The sequence below is a fragment of the Choloepus didactylus genome, chromosome 1, assembly GCF_015220235.1.
Source record: "Choloepus didactylus isolate mChoDid1 chromosome 1, mChoDid1.pri, whole genome shotgun sequence".
NCBI classification, from domain to species: Eukaryota; Metazoa; Chordata; class Mammalia; order Pilosa; family Megalonychidae; genus Choloepus; species Choloepus didactylus.
In genome coordinates, this window is record NC_051307.1 from 27,077,407 (window position 1) to 27,092,189 (window position 14,783).

Here is a 14,783-nt window from a genome sequence, read left to right on the forward strand (position 1 = left end):
AAGGAAGACAATTTAAGCTGAAAAGATTTTATAAACACTTCCAATGCAATGGATCCTATCTATATTGTGGAGTCTATAAGAATTTTTAACAGTCTCATGCATAGCCGAGAAGGCTTATAGCCCTATATTTAGACATCCAAGTCTTAGTTTTAAGTGTGAGAAAGGACTAAACTGGGTGAGGAATAGCCATATGTGCATCCCTGCCTCACATTCCAGAGGAAGTCTAGGGCTTCCTGCATGTATTGAAATGGGCCCTTAACATGACATCGCCAAATACTCAATGTGCAAGATTCCTTAGGCTGATGAATGTTGAGTATTCTGTAGTCACACTTAAGTAATCACAGGGCATATAGATTGTCGGGGGCAGAATAATTACCCCCAAATATATCAAGGTCCTAAGCCCTGGAAATTGTGAATATTACTTTATGTAGCCAGACAGAATTTGTAGTAGATGTAATTAAATTGAGGATCTTGAAAGGGGAAGATTATCCTGTATAATCTGTGTGGACTCTGAAAGTAATCATGAATGTCCCTATAAAGGGAGGCAGAAGGAGATTTGACTACAGAAGTTTAAGAAGTGAGTGCAGAGTCCCGCCTTCCGTCGCGGCGGCACGGTGCACCTTGGGATAGGGAGCGATCTCCGACCGAGGCAGCAAGATGGACATGGGATTCTTCCGCGGAACTAGTGCAGAACAGGATAATCGGTTCAGCAACAAACAGAAGAAGCTACTGAAGCAGCTGAAATTTGCAGAATGCCTAGAAAAAAAGGTGGACATGAGCAAAGTAAATTTGGAGGTTATAAATATTTATGATTTTTATGTTTTCTTGATAAAAAAGGTTATAAAGCCTTGGATAACAAAACGAGTAACGGAAATCCTTGGATTTGAAGATGATGTTGTGATTTGAGTTTATATTCAACCAGCTGGAAGTAAAGAATCCAGACTCCAAAATGATACAAATCAACCTGACTGGGTTTTTGAATGGAAAAAATGCTAGAGAATTTACGGGAGAATTGTGGCCCCTGCTGTTAAGTGCACAAGAAAACATTGCTGGAATTCCTTCTGCTTTTCTAGAACTGAAGAAAGAAGAAATAAAACAGAGACAGATTGAACAAGAAAAATTGGCATCTATGAAAAAGCAAGATGAAGACAAAGATAAGAGGGATAAGGAAGAAAAAGAAAGCAGCAGAGAAAAAAGGGAAAGGTCCCGAAGCCCAAGAAGACGCGAATCCAGATCTCCTTCCCCTAGAAGACGATCTTCTCCTGTCAGGAGAGAGAGAAAGCGCAGTCATTCTCGATCTCCCCATCACAGAACCAAGAGCCGGAGTCCTTCCCCTGCTCCAGAAAAGGAGAAAACTCCAGAGCTCCCAGAACCTTCAGTAAAAGTAAAAGAACCTTCAGTACAAGAAGCCACTTCTACTAGTGACATCCTGAAAGTTCCCAAGCCTGAACCTGTACCAGAACCTAAAGAACCTTCTCCAGAAAAAAATTCCAAAAAAGAAAAGGAAAAGGAAAAGACTCAACCAAGATCTCGGTCACGTTCCAAATCAAGGTCCCGGACTAGTTCCCGCTCTCCATCTCATACTCGACCTAGACGGCGCCATAGATCCCGATCAAGATCATATTCACCTAGAAGGCGGCCAAGCCCAAGAAGGAGGCCTTCTCCTCGGAGAAGAACTCCACCAAGATGAATGCCTCCTCCACCAAGGCATAGAAGGAGTAGATCTCCAGTGAGACGAAGGCGCTCATCAGCATCCTTGTCTGGGAGTAGCTCATCATTATCTTCCTCTCGTTCCCGGTCACCACCAAAGAAGCCTCCCAAGAGGACATCCAGTCCCCCTCGAAAAACTCGTAGGTTATCTCCTTCAGCGAGTCCTCCAAGGCGAAGGCACCGACCAGCAACTCCACCACCAAAACCTCGTCATTCCCCAACACCCCAGCAGTCAAACCGTACCAGAAAAAGTCGTGTTTCTGTCTCTCCAGGGAGAACTTCAGGTAAAGTGACAAAACATAAAGGTACTGAGAAAAGAGAGTCTCCTTCACCAGCACCCAAGCCTAGAAAAGTAGAGTTATCTGAATCTGAAGAAGATAAAGGTGGCAAAATGGCAGCAGCAGACTCTGTACAGCAGAGATGCCAGTACAGACGACAGAACCAGCAGTCTTCATCTGACTCCGGCTGCTCCTCCTCCTCCTCAGATGAGCGACCCAAGAGGTCCCATGTGAAGAATGGCGAGGTGGGCAGGCGGCGGCGACGTTCCCCTTCCCAGAGTGCCTCTCCGTCACCACGAAAGCGCCAGAAAGAGACCTCCCCTCGTGGTAGACGGAGGAGAAGTCCCTCCCCACCACCCACCAGAAGGCGACGTTCTCCTTCTCCAGCTCCTCCTCGGCGGTGCAGATCTCCGCCATGTCGGCGCCCACCTTCCTCAAGAAGATACTCTCCTCCAATACAGAGAAGATACGCTCCTTCTCCCCCTCCAAAGAGAGGAACAGCTTCTCCACCTCCCCCTCCTAAAAGAAGGGCATCGCCATCTCCACCGCCAAAGCCTAGGGTCTCCCACTCTCCACCTCCCAAACAAAGAAGCTCCCCAGTCACCAAGAGACGATCACCATCGTTATCGTCAAAGCATAGGAAAGGGTCTTCCCCAAGTCAATCCACCCGGGAGGCCCGATCTCCACAACCAAACAAACGGCATTCGCCCTCACCACGGCCTCGAGTTCCTCAGACCACCTCAAGCCCTCCCCCCATTCGAAGAGGAGCATCATCACCCCAAAGAAGGCAGTCCCCATCTCCAAGTACTAGGCCCATTAGGAGAGTCTCCAGAACTCCGGAACCCAGAAAGACAAAAAAGGCTGCCTCACCAAGCCCTCAATCTGTAAGGAGGGTCTCATCTTCTCGATCTGTCTCAGGATCTCCTGAGCCAGCAGCTAAAAAACCCCAAGCACCTCCGTCCCCTGTCCAGTCTCAGTCACCCTCTACAAACTGGTCACCAGCGGTACCAGTCAAAAAAGCTAAAAGCCCAACACCAAGCCCATCTCCAGCACGGAATTCGGACCAAGAAGGAGGCGGGAAGAAAAAGAAGAAAAAGAAGGGCAAGAAACACAAAAAGGAGAAGAAGCACAAGAAGCACAAAAAACACAAGAAGGAAAAGGGTGTGGCTGCAGCTGCTGCAGCTACTGTAATCCCTGCAGTCGTTGCTGCTCCCACAACTACATCAGCACAGGAAGAACCAGAGGCAGAGCCAGAGCCTAAAAAGGAGACTGAAAGTGAAGCTGAAGATAACCTTGATGACTTAGAAAAGCACCTGCGTGAAAAGGCCCTGAGATCAATGCGGAAGGCTCAAGTGTCCCCACAGTCTTAGATGGAAATGTTTGTTATGATGTAAATTTTATTTGGTTTGTTCGCAATTCAATTTCAAAATTGCTAAAATGTGTTTGAGCTTTAGACTATAACATTTGTTGTAATAATTGCTAGGTTGACGTTCACCATGTAAAAAAGGGGGCATGGATTTACATTGCAAAAGGTGTCCACAGTGTATTAGTGACATTCTTTCATTGACAGCTGACATAAATTCATTTAGCGTGAAACATTCTAAGCCAAAAAGAAAAAAAAATCCTCTTTTTAAAAAAGGGGGTTTAAAAAAGGGGGTTTAAATATGGTTGGCGTTCTTATGGTTCCTTTAATGCCTCTGGCTATTCCCATAGGTTTTTTTCCTTTCTTTCTCTCATTTGATTCTTAGCACCCATTTAAGTTATGATGTTTCTAACCTAGTATGGTTTGTAAGCTTGCCCAGAAATAAGACCACTGTTGAACTACCACAAAAGTATAAATGAATATTCTAATGCCACCATCTTTCCTGTTGCCTGTGGAGTCTCTGCTGAAATGAATCAACATTCGAACTCTAGATTGAGACAGAAAATGAAAGCATGTTGTTTGCCAGGACACTGTGGGTTTATATTGTTGTGTAACGAGTTGATTTGGAACACTGGAATTTCATTCTATTCTGGTTTTGGTGTTTTGGGTTTTTTTTTCCTCCTTTTCTTTTGTAAAGGCAATTATCTAGTCCCAGGAAGGATCCTTCAGTTATATAAAATTTTGTTTTTTGAAATGTCATGGCTCCATTCATAATTTTTTGTCTTGTTCTTCCAATTGATATACACAACTTTCAGAGCTCTTGTGTTTGGAAGGCTGGAAGGGCTCAGACTTTGAAATAGTGTCTTGTTTTTGTTGTTTTGGGTTTTGTTTTGTTTTTTCTTTTTTTTTTTTTAAAGTAAAGTTATATAAAGCTTGTGGATTAAACAATAAATTTCTAAATTAAAAAAAAAAAAAAAAAAAAAAAAGAAGTCAGTGCAACAACAGAAGTGGAGATTGGAGTGATTTAACAGAGCCGAGGCATGCCAGTGCCTCTACAAGCTGGCAAGGATGACTTCCCTGGTACAGACTCCAGAAGGCACCAGTCCTGCCAAAACCTTGATTTTAGCCCATTAACACTCATTTTGGAGTTCTTTTGAACTGTAACAGAATATTATATCTGTGTGTTTTAAGCCACAAAGGTTGTGGCAATTTGTAACAGCAGTTAACAAGAAACTAATACATAAACAAAAACATGTTTGGTTTTCTCACATCTGCTCTGATTTCATATCTTAAATTAGATTGCTTTCAGTGTCTTCTAAATTATCAGCTTGCATTGTACTCCATCAGTTCTGTTCTTTTGCTCCATAATTTTTCATTTTTGTCTTAATGGTATTGTCCCTAAATTAAATATGGTGATGCCATATTTTTTTTTTCTGAAACAGCTGTAAGACAACAATTAAAATAACTTATTTCATGCCTTGTTGAAATCTGCATAGCTCATGAAGTCACAGGGCCATTTCTCTTTCAATCAAATGAAATAATCAATTATATAATTTCATGTAATGTGGTAATTTATAATCTCTTTAGAGAGTAAACATGAAAACTAAAACCTTTAAATATATATGCATGTATATCTAGTATCTAATGATCAAGGTAGATTTTTATTAATGACAAAAGCACAATGATATGAAATTGAACCATTTAAAAGTTTCAAAATATAATTTATTATGTAAGAGGGCACCTTTCTGAGAGCACATTTGTGTTTTTTTTTGAGTTGTCTGTCAAGAGTTGGTCATTGAGGCATAATGGGAGACAATATGAGAAAATGGAATATCAGGGAAATGGAGGATTTGCCATGAATGTAACAACAACTGAAAATTTAGTAAGGAAGTGAAACAAGAAGGCTATTGGACTTGGACTACACTAAGATTAAATACTAAATGCATATTGCAATAGTGAAATTGGCTTAGTAGAAAGTCACACTTATTTGGGTGCTATAATATATATGCATAAACAAAACCATAGGGGAATTTAGATTAAAATTTGTTAACGTCAAGGGTTTTAACCACTAATGTCTCTGATATGTGCTCATGACATCATGGTTCAAAATTACCATGTTTAGTTCTCTTTTTTGGTTTATTAATAATGTTTTTGTCCCTTTAAGTTCCCTAGAGTGGTAGTCATTTAAGTTTGTCACACAGTATATTTTAATTCATTTATATATATATATATAAAATATATATATGAAATGAAGATCTGCTACTTCTTTTTGTGTTTATATGTATAGAATACCTGTAGTACTTTAAATGTTCTATTTCCCTTATAAGTCAGAAAAATAATAATAAAAAAAATGAATGAAAAATACCCATGTCATTGTTTTATTTTTACCATGATGTTGAATAAGAATATTGGAAAAATTAAAACATGTTAAGGAAATTGTCCTGGAAAATATTTAGTCCAAGCATTTTCAGCAGTTGTTATCAAATGAAGAACATAATGACTACTTGTCATTTTGGGTAAAAATATTATGATCATTATAAGAAATTACATGCACCATTGATTATTTTCAAGAAGAAAAAAAGCAATATGGTATTCTAAGTTGAAAATAACAAAGCTTTATTTATTTATTTTTAAAATTATTGTTAGCCAGAAAAGCTATAGCAATTTAAATGTAGATAATTTCCAGCATCCAGGAGCTGCATCCAAGTTGTTACCAGATTTCTAGAGTCAAATCTAGAGGCAAGTAAAGTAGAAACTTGAAATCACTCTCTTATTTTAGAAAAAAAAAAAAAGAATACAAAGAATTTAAGTACCTTACATATGGTATGTTTGCAATCTCTATGTGAGCTCTCAGATTTTTATACGATTTTCCCAATTTCCCATATTTCTGAAAATAGTAGGATTTTGCTAAGTGTTGAATTAATTTTGTTACTGACATTGTTATTATCATTTCAATTCTAGCCATTATAACCTTACATTTATTATGTAGCATCAATTAATGGTGACTTCTACATTATTAATTTCTCCTTTTATTCTAGAACTTCCAAAGTTTAAAGCTCCATCTAAATAGACTATTTTTGTCTCTAAATTAACACAAGAACAGCAGGATGAAAATCGGATAACTGACTTCCTAAACATTATTGCCAACCATGGCAGTTATGCAGCATTTATTCTCATGCTTATGGGTGAATATTTGTTATCTCAGAGGTGAAACAGAGCTATGTGAGCTTTTGAACAAGTTTTTAAATTTATTTTTTAATTAAACTTTTTACTTTGAGATAATTGTAGACTCACATGAAGTTATAGGGAGTAATGCAGTGAGATTCCAAGTACCCTTTTTCCATTTCCCTCCAGTGTGGGGACCTAGGGCCCGGGATCTCCCTCCCTAATAGGGAATTAGGCCCCACAGCATGTAGGAGCCTGCTTGACTGGGACAGAAGTTAAAGGTCATCAGATCTCATCAAGGAAGAAAGTGGGTACAGATGATATTGTAAACAATGCATTAAAACTCCCCTCTCCTGATCACTGTTGATAACAAATCCCCAGACTCCTGTGTAATGAAACTCTGTTGAAACTCTGTTCTCATACCCTTTAGAATATCTTTGTCCTACACCCTTATAAGCTGCCCTTTGTACACCCCACCCTTTCAGAGCACTGACTTCCATTTTCCTCAGATAGCTGCCACTGGGGACCTGCTTCTGTTCATAATCCTAATAAACCAATGTCTGACTCTATGCCTAGCATTTTCTTTGGTTTTAGGACTGAGCCAACACAAGCCCTTCAAGAGATCAGTTGGAACATTTGGTAACCCAGCCAGGAGATTGCTTGCTGCTGACCATAGGGGGCATGAGTCCTGAGAAGGGATAATCTGTGGGGAAATCCCAAATTGGCTAATATCACCCATGTAGGGAGGAGTGGCTGGCTTCCTGGATGAATGAGACCACCAAATGAATATGGGGTGACCTGAAAACTCCAGCAGGATTGTAGCATTGCTAACTGTTTTGCAAAAGATAGCAGGACAACTAAATTTGAGTAAGAAGAAAAGAGACTGCCAAGTAGTGGCAGTCATAGCATGGCCTCTGTTAGGAGCCTTGTGGACGGCTACCAAGACAGAACAAGAGGAAAAAGCTAAAGCATGCTGTTTACAGGAGAAAGTACAGCTAGGAAGAGATATGTACCTTGCCTAGGTAGAAATAAAGGACTCTGACTGATTGCCTGCTCTGAGTGGCCAATCAGTTAGCGACTCTGGCATTCAGATATGCCTAAGTTAGAGGCTGAGAGTTGCCTCAAGCACAAGACTGGAGGATATTAGCTACTCCTGGATGGGACCCCAAAGCATGGGACCCCATAGGCTCCTCCTCAGAAGAGGAAGGGTAGGAAGAATGGGAGGTAGAGGAGGATAAAGAGACCCTACAGATGTGCCTCAGAATACAACAGAAATGGAAGGCACCAAAAAATCAACACCCCTCCCCCCCAGAGTTCAGCAATTCCATCCTCCTTATAGACATTATATATCACTATAAGAGACTATACCACTGCTGAATTGGATTCTTTAGAGCAGTGGTATAGACAAAAAAAAACAACAGGGAGTCCATACCAAATTGACTTCTGAGGTTATGGGACTCTAGAGCAAAGGGGGCAGTGCTTTCTGGAGTAAAGATCAGTAAATTGGTGTCTATTATAACCCACCCATCATTACGACAATGCTTGTATGCTACCTCAGCTAATGTAATAACTACCTCCTTCTTGTTATGGTCTGATTGGTGGGTGTAAGCTGCAAGGCCTAATGAAGGGGATGTACTACACAATATCCCACATTGGAAAACTATGGAGGAGCTTCAAGATATTTTAAGAGGGTTAGGAATGAAGAATGCCATATATGTCATAGCTTTTGTATGTCCTGACATTGAAGCTTTTACCACAGGAGTGGAAAACACAACATTGCATACTGCTTCCAAATATTACCGTGGTCTATACTAATTCCACTAGTAGGAAAGCCCATTTCCCTTACTTCTCAGGCTATAGCTAACCTCAGAGGGGTGGAAAGGCTGCAAAAAATGGGGAAGGAGTAAGGGCAATGAGGATGGCTCCCCAAGGACATGACAGCCCTAATGGTATATCCCATAAGCAGATGTGGGGAGATCTCATTGCTGCAGGCACAGAGATAGGGACTCTAGAAAGGCAGCCTAAGCCTTAGGCCATTTGATGCATGGTAAAACTATGCATCAAACTGCCTAAGGACCAAAGATTTTCTAAAGTAAGCTCTCAAGCCTCTGAGGGAGAAAGGAAATCAGGGAAGAAATCACCATTGGTGTCCAAGTCAGGTTGCCCTCTGCTTCCCTGGAAGAGGTGTGACAAGTCCCTTTCTCTCTTCTGTAGGGGAAAGGTTGTGATCCCTGGGTGTGAAGCTAGGGACCACCAGGATTGGAGGCTTCATGTAGAATTAATCATTTACTTGTCCCCTATTCTGCCAGTTTGGATAAATTATGTCCCCCAGAAAAAAGCCATGTTCTTTAATGCAACATTTTGGGGGCAGATGTATTTAGTCTTTATTAGGTTGGAACACTTGGATTGGGTTGTTTCCATGTAGATATGACCCACCCAACTCTAGGTGATAACTCTAGATTATTTCCATGGAAGTGTGGCTCTGCCCAGTCGGCATTGGTTTTGATTACTTTACTGGAGCCCTATAAGAGCTCAGACAGGAGCTCAGTGCTAAAGCTGAGAGAGACAGTTTGAAGACAGCCATTGAAAGCTGATGTTTTGGAGATGCTAGCTCAGAATTTGCTCAAGAGAAGCTAAGAGACACAAGCCTAGAGACATTTTGGAGAAAGCTATTTTGAAACCAGAACTCTGGAGCAGACACCAGCCATGGCCTCCCCAGCTGACAGGTTTTCCAGATGCCTTCAGTGTTCTTCAGTGAAACTACCCTACAAAGGCATCAACTACAGTTAATGCCTTTGTTTGGACACTTTTATGGCTTTAGGAATGTAACTTTAACCAAATAAACCCCCTTTAAAAAATGCAATCAATTTCTGGCATTTTGCTTAATAGCAGCATTAGCAAACTGGGACACCTACTAACCAGCAGCAACTAGTAGATATGGGAGCTGAATGTAGCTTAATCTATGGGAATATAGCCTGATTCCATGGGCCTGTACTGCTATAGATCCAGGCAAAGTAGCACAGGTTAACTTTATAAAAAGGGGCATTGCCCCTCACCATGTATATGGTATATATTTACCCTGTACTAGAATACATTTTACAAATTGATCTACAGAACACCATATTGCAGACCACTATAGGGAAATTCTGCCTTCAGTGTAGAGTGATCAAAGCCATCTTAAAGGGGCAGGCAAAATGGCCCCCTGTAAATGTACCCCTGCCTCAGAAGATCATGGCAACAAAATAATATAAACTTCTGGGAGGCACCAAGAAATCTCAGCCACTCTCAAAGAGTTGGAGCAGATGGGGATAATAATACCCACCCATAGCTCTTTCAATAGTCCTGGATGGCCAGTATGAAAGCCTGATGCAACATGGTGCATGACAATAGATTATTGGAAGTTAAACAACGTAACATCACCATTGTATGCCACAATCCTGAACATCACTGGTTTATTATAAGAAATTAATACCCAATTGTGTCAGTCAGTCATGACAAACTGCAAGTCCTGGCTGCTCTGTTGACCTCTTGTGTGTTGTATGGTCATGTAAGACAAAAACTTACCTTCTGCTGCAATTGATAAGATGCAATGTTTCTTCACACTGCAAATACTGAAACAACTAAAGGCTTTCATGGAGTTGCTGGATTATTGAGACCTTTTGTTCCTCACTTAGTTCAAGTGTTAAAACCTTAGTGTGTTTTGATTAGGAAAAGCTATCCCTGAGAATGGGATAACTCCCATCAGACTGTATTTGAAATGGTCTCAAGGGCAATTGTTCAGGCACAAGCACTGGGGGAGCATAGATCCAGACCTGTCCTGTGAATTGAATGTAGCCAGCACTGATACTGACTTTGGGTGGGGTCTGTGGCAGAGACAACATTCTATATGAATGCACCTTGGCTATTGGTCACACTTACAGAAAGTGGCAGAACTGAGATGCAGCCCCCTGGAAAAGCAACCGTGTGCTGCATATAATGCCTTATTGCAAGTGGAGGGACTGATGCAAAGATTCACAGTCACTTTGAAAATGGTCATCCCTCTTCAGGGGTGAATTACCAACCCAGCTTCTAAGCCATGTCTGCTGGGGCCCAACTAAGCATACTGACTAAATGGAAAGCCTAGCTACTATAGCACAGCATTTTCAATAGCAGGCCTCTGAGTGCAGAAATGCATGAGATGCTTGTACAAATGTCTTATATAGAAGATTCAACAGCTAAAAGTCATTGTACTTGAAATAGCTGTTAAAATTCCCACTTTAGAAGGCACAGGTACCATTCCTATCTGCTTGTTATATTGATGGATCTGCTAGCAAGCAGCCTTCCACATGGACAGTTGTGGCAGTGCAACCCAGTACTAACACTATATGGCAGGACCCTGGTGCTATGCAAAGAAGTCAATGGGTTGATTTAAGAGCAGTATGGATGGTAATAGTGTATGAATCAGGAGATGGGCTGTCAGTACCAGCAGATAGGGTGTTTAAAAAGGCCTTATGATCTGGATGGCAATTTGGAAGCGGGAAAAATAAACAGTTATAAGTTGTTCCTTCTGAAGACAAGAATTATGGAAAGACATCTGGGAAACCTGCCAATGACAAAAGGTAACTGTTTGTCATTTCCCTGCCCACACTCCCAACACATTTCTCAGGAATGTGGAAGAAAATGCACTCCCACAGGTTTGGAGCAGCACAACTTAAACCAGGGAAGCAGCGGAAAGACTTCATTAGAAAAGTGAGCATTGGGAGTATCAAATGCTGTGGCATCTGGCCCATCAGTTCCAGCTGCCAATCATGTGTCAGCAGCCAGTGGACATTGCCAGAGAGTGACCTTTGTGGTCCCTTCATCAATCATGTGGTCTACCACACCAGGTAACACACATTGGCCAATCATAAATCCCAGTGACCTAGAACAAGTGGAGTACATCAATCCCCTTCCACTCTAAGAGGAGGCTAGTATGCTTTTACTGCCTTGAACAATATGGCTTCAGGACTTTTGTTAGCTTTCCCAGTGGGAAAGGTGAACCAGCAGGCCATCCTCTTCTGGTTGGAATGAGCATTCTGTATGGCGCACCTGTACAGAGACACAGTGATTGGGGGACCCCTTTCACTGGACAAATAACCCAATCCTGGGCCATGGATCAGGACATCTTGTGGATGTTCCATCTGCCCTGCAATCCCATAGGTGCAGAACAATGAATGGTTTGTTAAAGGAACAGCTAAAGAATGATAAGAGGTCCTGCAACAGTGAACTAAAAGGCTTTATAAGGCCCTAACCCACCTAAACTCTACACTACAAACTGCAGCCCCAGCTCCTATTGAAATGCTAATGGAAAACTATCTGTAGGCACTAAGAATACAAATTAAAGGACCAGCCATTTTACAGACTAAAAGAGGGAATAATAATAATTTGTTGTTGCCTGAGTCTTGGACCATAAAAAATGGAGAAAATGATGTCAATTGGCCTTGGGGCTGGCCTATGCAGCCACAATGGTTAGGAATCCTAGGTCCCTGAGGAGTAGGAGTTACCCAAAATATTGTAATAAGTCCTCAGGTTTTTACAGAAATGCCTGGTTAAATCTTTATCACCAATCCAGGGCTTCCTATTCCCACAAGAATTTTATACATGATTGTGCAGACATTTCTCATGAGAGATTAACAAATGATGTATTGGTAGAGCACTTTCAAAATTTGCAAGGGGAGACTATCTGGTATTTAAAACCTCTCCATAATGTTCCTCTGCCTAATACCTTGTTGTCAACCAATGGAACTCTAGCATGTATATCATTAGATCAGCAGGAATTATCCCTTAATGTTTCCCATAAACATCTATCTTTTCACCCATAGTGCCCTAGCAAACACCTTCTTCCAGTGGGCTTCAGCAGTGACTCATGCCCATAATCAAGCCTAATGTTGGGCTTGCAGAGACTTGCCATCTTCAGGTATTATTTGCCTTCCTTGGACTATGATTCCTGCAAATTGGACAGCATGCAATACCCTGCTGGCCTGGAAGAATTCAGCCCATTGGAAAATCTGGAAAAGAATCTTTTCATTTAAGACTGAAATCCAACTACAATCCTATAATGAGACTGGGGCTTATATCTTCTCCCTTGTACAGGAAGAGATGAACAAGTCCTGACGTGTGTTGTGGTATGCTGTATATGACAGTTTAGGGTGGCTGATGGTAGAAGCTGTAACAGTAGACCATGTTGCCCCTGTCTGTATAGAGCAACTTAATGGAACTCATGATGTGGGGTGGCTACCCCCCCCCCAGGTTGTGTAGTTTTACTGTTAAACTACAAAACAATTTTCTTTTCCACTGGCAAAAAATATCTCCAACCAACATGGGATATATCCTTCTCCTAAGGGATGGTTATAGACATATGGGCAATATGATTGACCCTATTTACCCTATATCTGGGCAGGATGTTGTATGTGGGGACAGCCCTATATCCCTGCTACCTTACATGACTCTCTATCCCATACTCCTAGTAGTTGGGAAATAGTTAAAGTTAGGTAGAGTAAAGCACACTCCCTGGTGGTATTATCCTCTAGCCATTCTTGTACCAAGCAGAGCTGCAAAGTTACAGAAAAACATGTGGCACTGTAAGGCAAGCACACTGTCCAAGCACTTAATGGTTCCAAAATAGCTTTATCCTTGCTAACTGAAGAGACCACACAGCTTAAAAATATAGTTTTACAAAATAGGATGACCTTAGACATCCTCACTGCAACACAAAATGGCACCTGTACTTTAATTAGTCTGCAGTGCTGCCTATGTATTTCTGATTACTCACACAGTGTTCCATGAGTTTTAAATTATATGCAACAGCACATTCATAATATTGATCAACTATCAGTAGATCCCTTTCCTAAGTGGTTTAATTCCCTTTCTTAGCCATGACAGCATCTCTTTGCAGAATTGTTATCTCTGTGTCTGGGGGGTGGGGAGCTCCTAGTGTTCTCTTGTCTCTTTTTCTGTTGCTGTGGAATATGGATGCAATGTCTGTCCCATGGGCAATGTGGTCTGCTGCATGTATGTGGACTTCAGGAACCCAGGGCTTGGACTTCCCCTCTCTAATGGGGAATAAGGCTCCATCCTGTAGCAGCCTGTGTGACCAGGACAGAAGTTAAATGTCATCAGACCTCAGGAGAAAAAGTACGTACAGATGGTATTGTAAACAAAGCATTAAAACTCCCCTCTCCTGATCACTGTTGGTAACAAGTCTCCAGACCCCTGTGTCATGAGACTCTATTGAAACTCTTTTCTCATACCCTATGGAATATCTTTTCCCTAAACACTTATAAGCTGCCTTTTGTACTCCCCACACTTGGGGAGTTCTGACTTTCATTTTCCTCTGATGGGCAGCACCGGGGACCCTCTCCTGTTCATAAGTCCCAATAAACCCATGTCTGACTCTATATCTACTATGTTCTTTGGTCTTAGCACTGCACCAATCCAGGTGCTTCAAGAGTTGGGTTGGAACACCCAGTAATAACATCTTACCAACTATAGTATAAATATCACAACGAGGAAATTTGACATTGATACAATATGCAAATCTTATTCAGATTTTCCCAGTTTTATTTTTATTCTGTGTTTTTATTTAGTTCTATGCAATTTTATCACATTTGTAAATTCATGTGACCACCACTGCAGTCAAGAGAGAGAATGATTATGTACCTTAAAGATTCCTTGTGCTGCCATTTTAAATCCATACCTGCTTCTATCCCACCCTCATGTTTCTCAGAACTATTAATCTGTTATCCATTTCTATAATTTTGTCATTTCAAGAATGTTATATAAATAAAATAGAATTATGTAACATTTTGAAATTGGCTTTTTCCACTCAACATAATTCACTAATTATTCATCCTAGTGTGCATCAATCATTTTTTTTTCTTTTTTATGCTGAGTGAGTAGAATTCCATAGTAGGGATTTACCACATTTTGTTGAACCATTCACCTGTCGTAGGACATTCCAGATTTGGGCTATTACAAATAGTGTTAATATAGAGATTCGTGTACAAATTTTTGAGTAAACATAAGTTCTATTTCTCAGGGATAAATGCTCAAGAGAACAATTGGTGGGCTGTATGGTAATTAAAGGTTACTTTCTTGAAAAGCTGCCAAAAGTTCACCAGAGTAGCTGTGAAGTTTTGCATTCCCACCAGCAATTAATGAATGACCTAGTTTCTCTGCATCCTCACAACAATTTGGTATTATAACTACTTTTCATTTTAGCTACTCTGATAGATGTGTAATAATATTAC

The 14,783-nt window shown here is 40.9% G+C and overlaps 1 pseudogene; it reads left to right on the forward strand.

The window, feature by feature from the left end:
* Positions 1-637: 637 nt before the first annotated feature.
* On the forward strand, positions 638-4,227 carry LOC119527523 (annotated as a pseudogene).
* Positions 4,228-14,783: the final 10,556 nt, after the last annotated feature.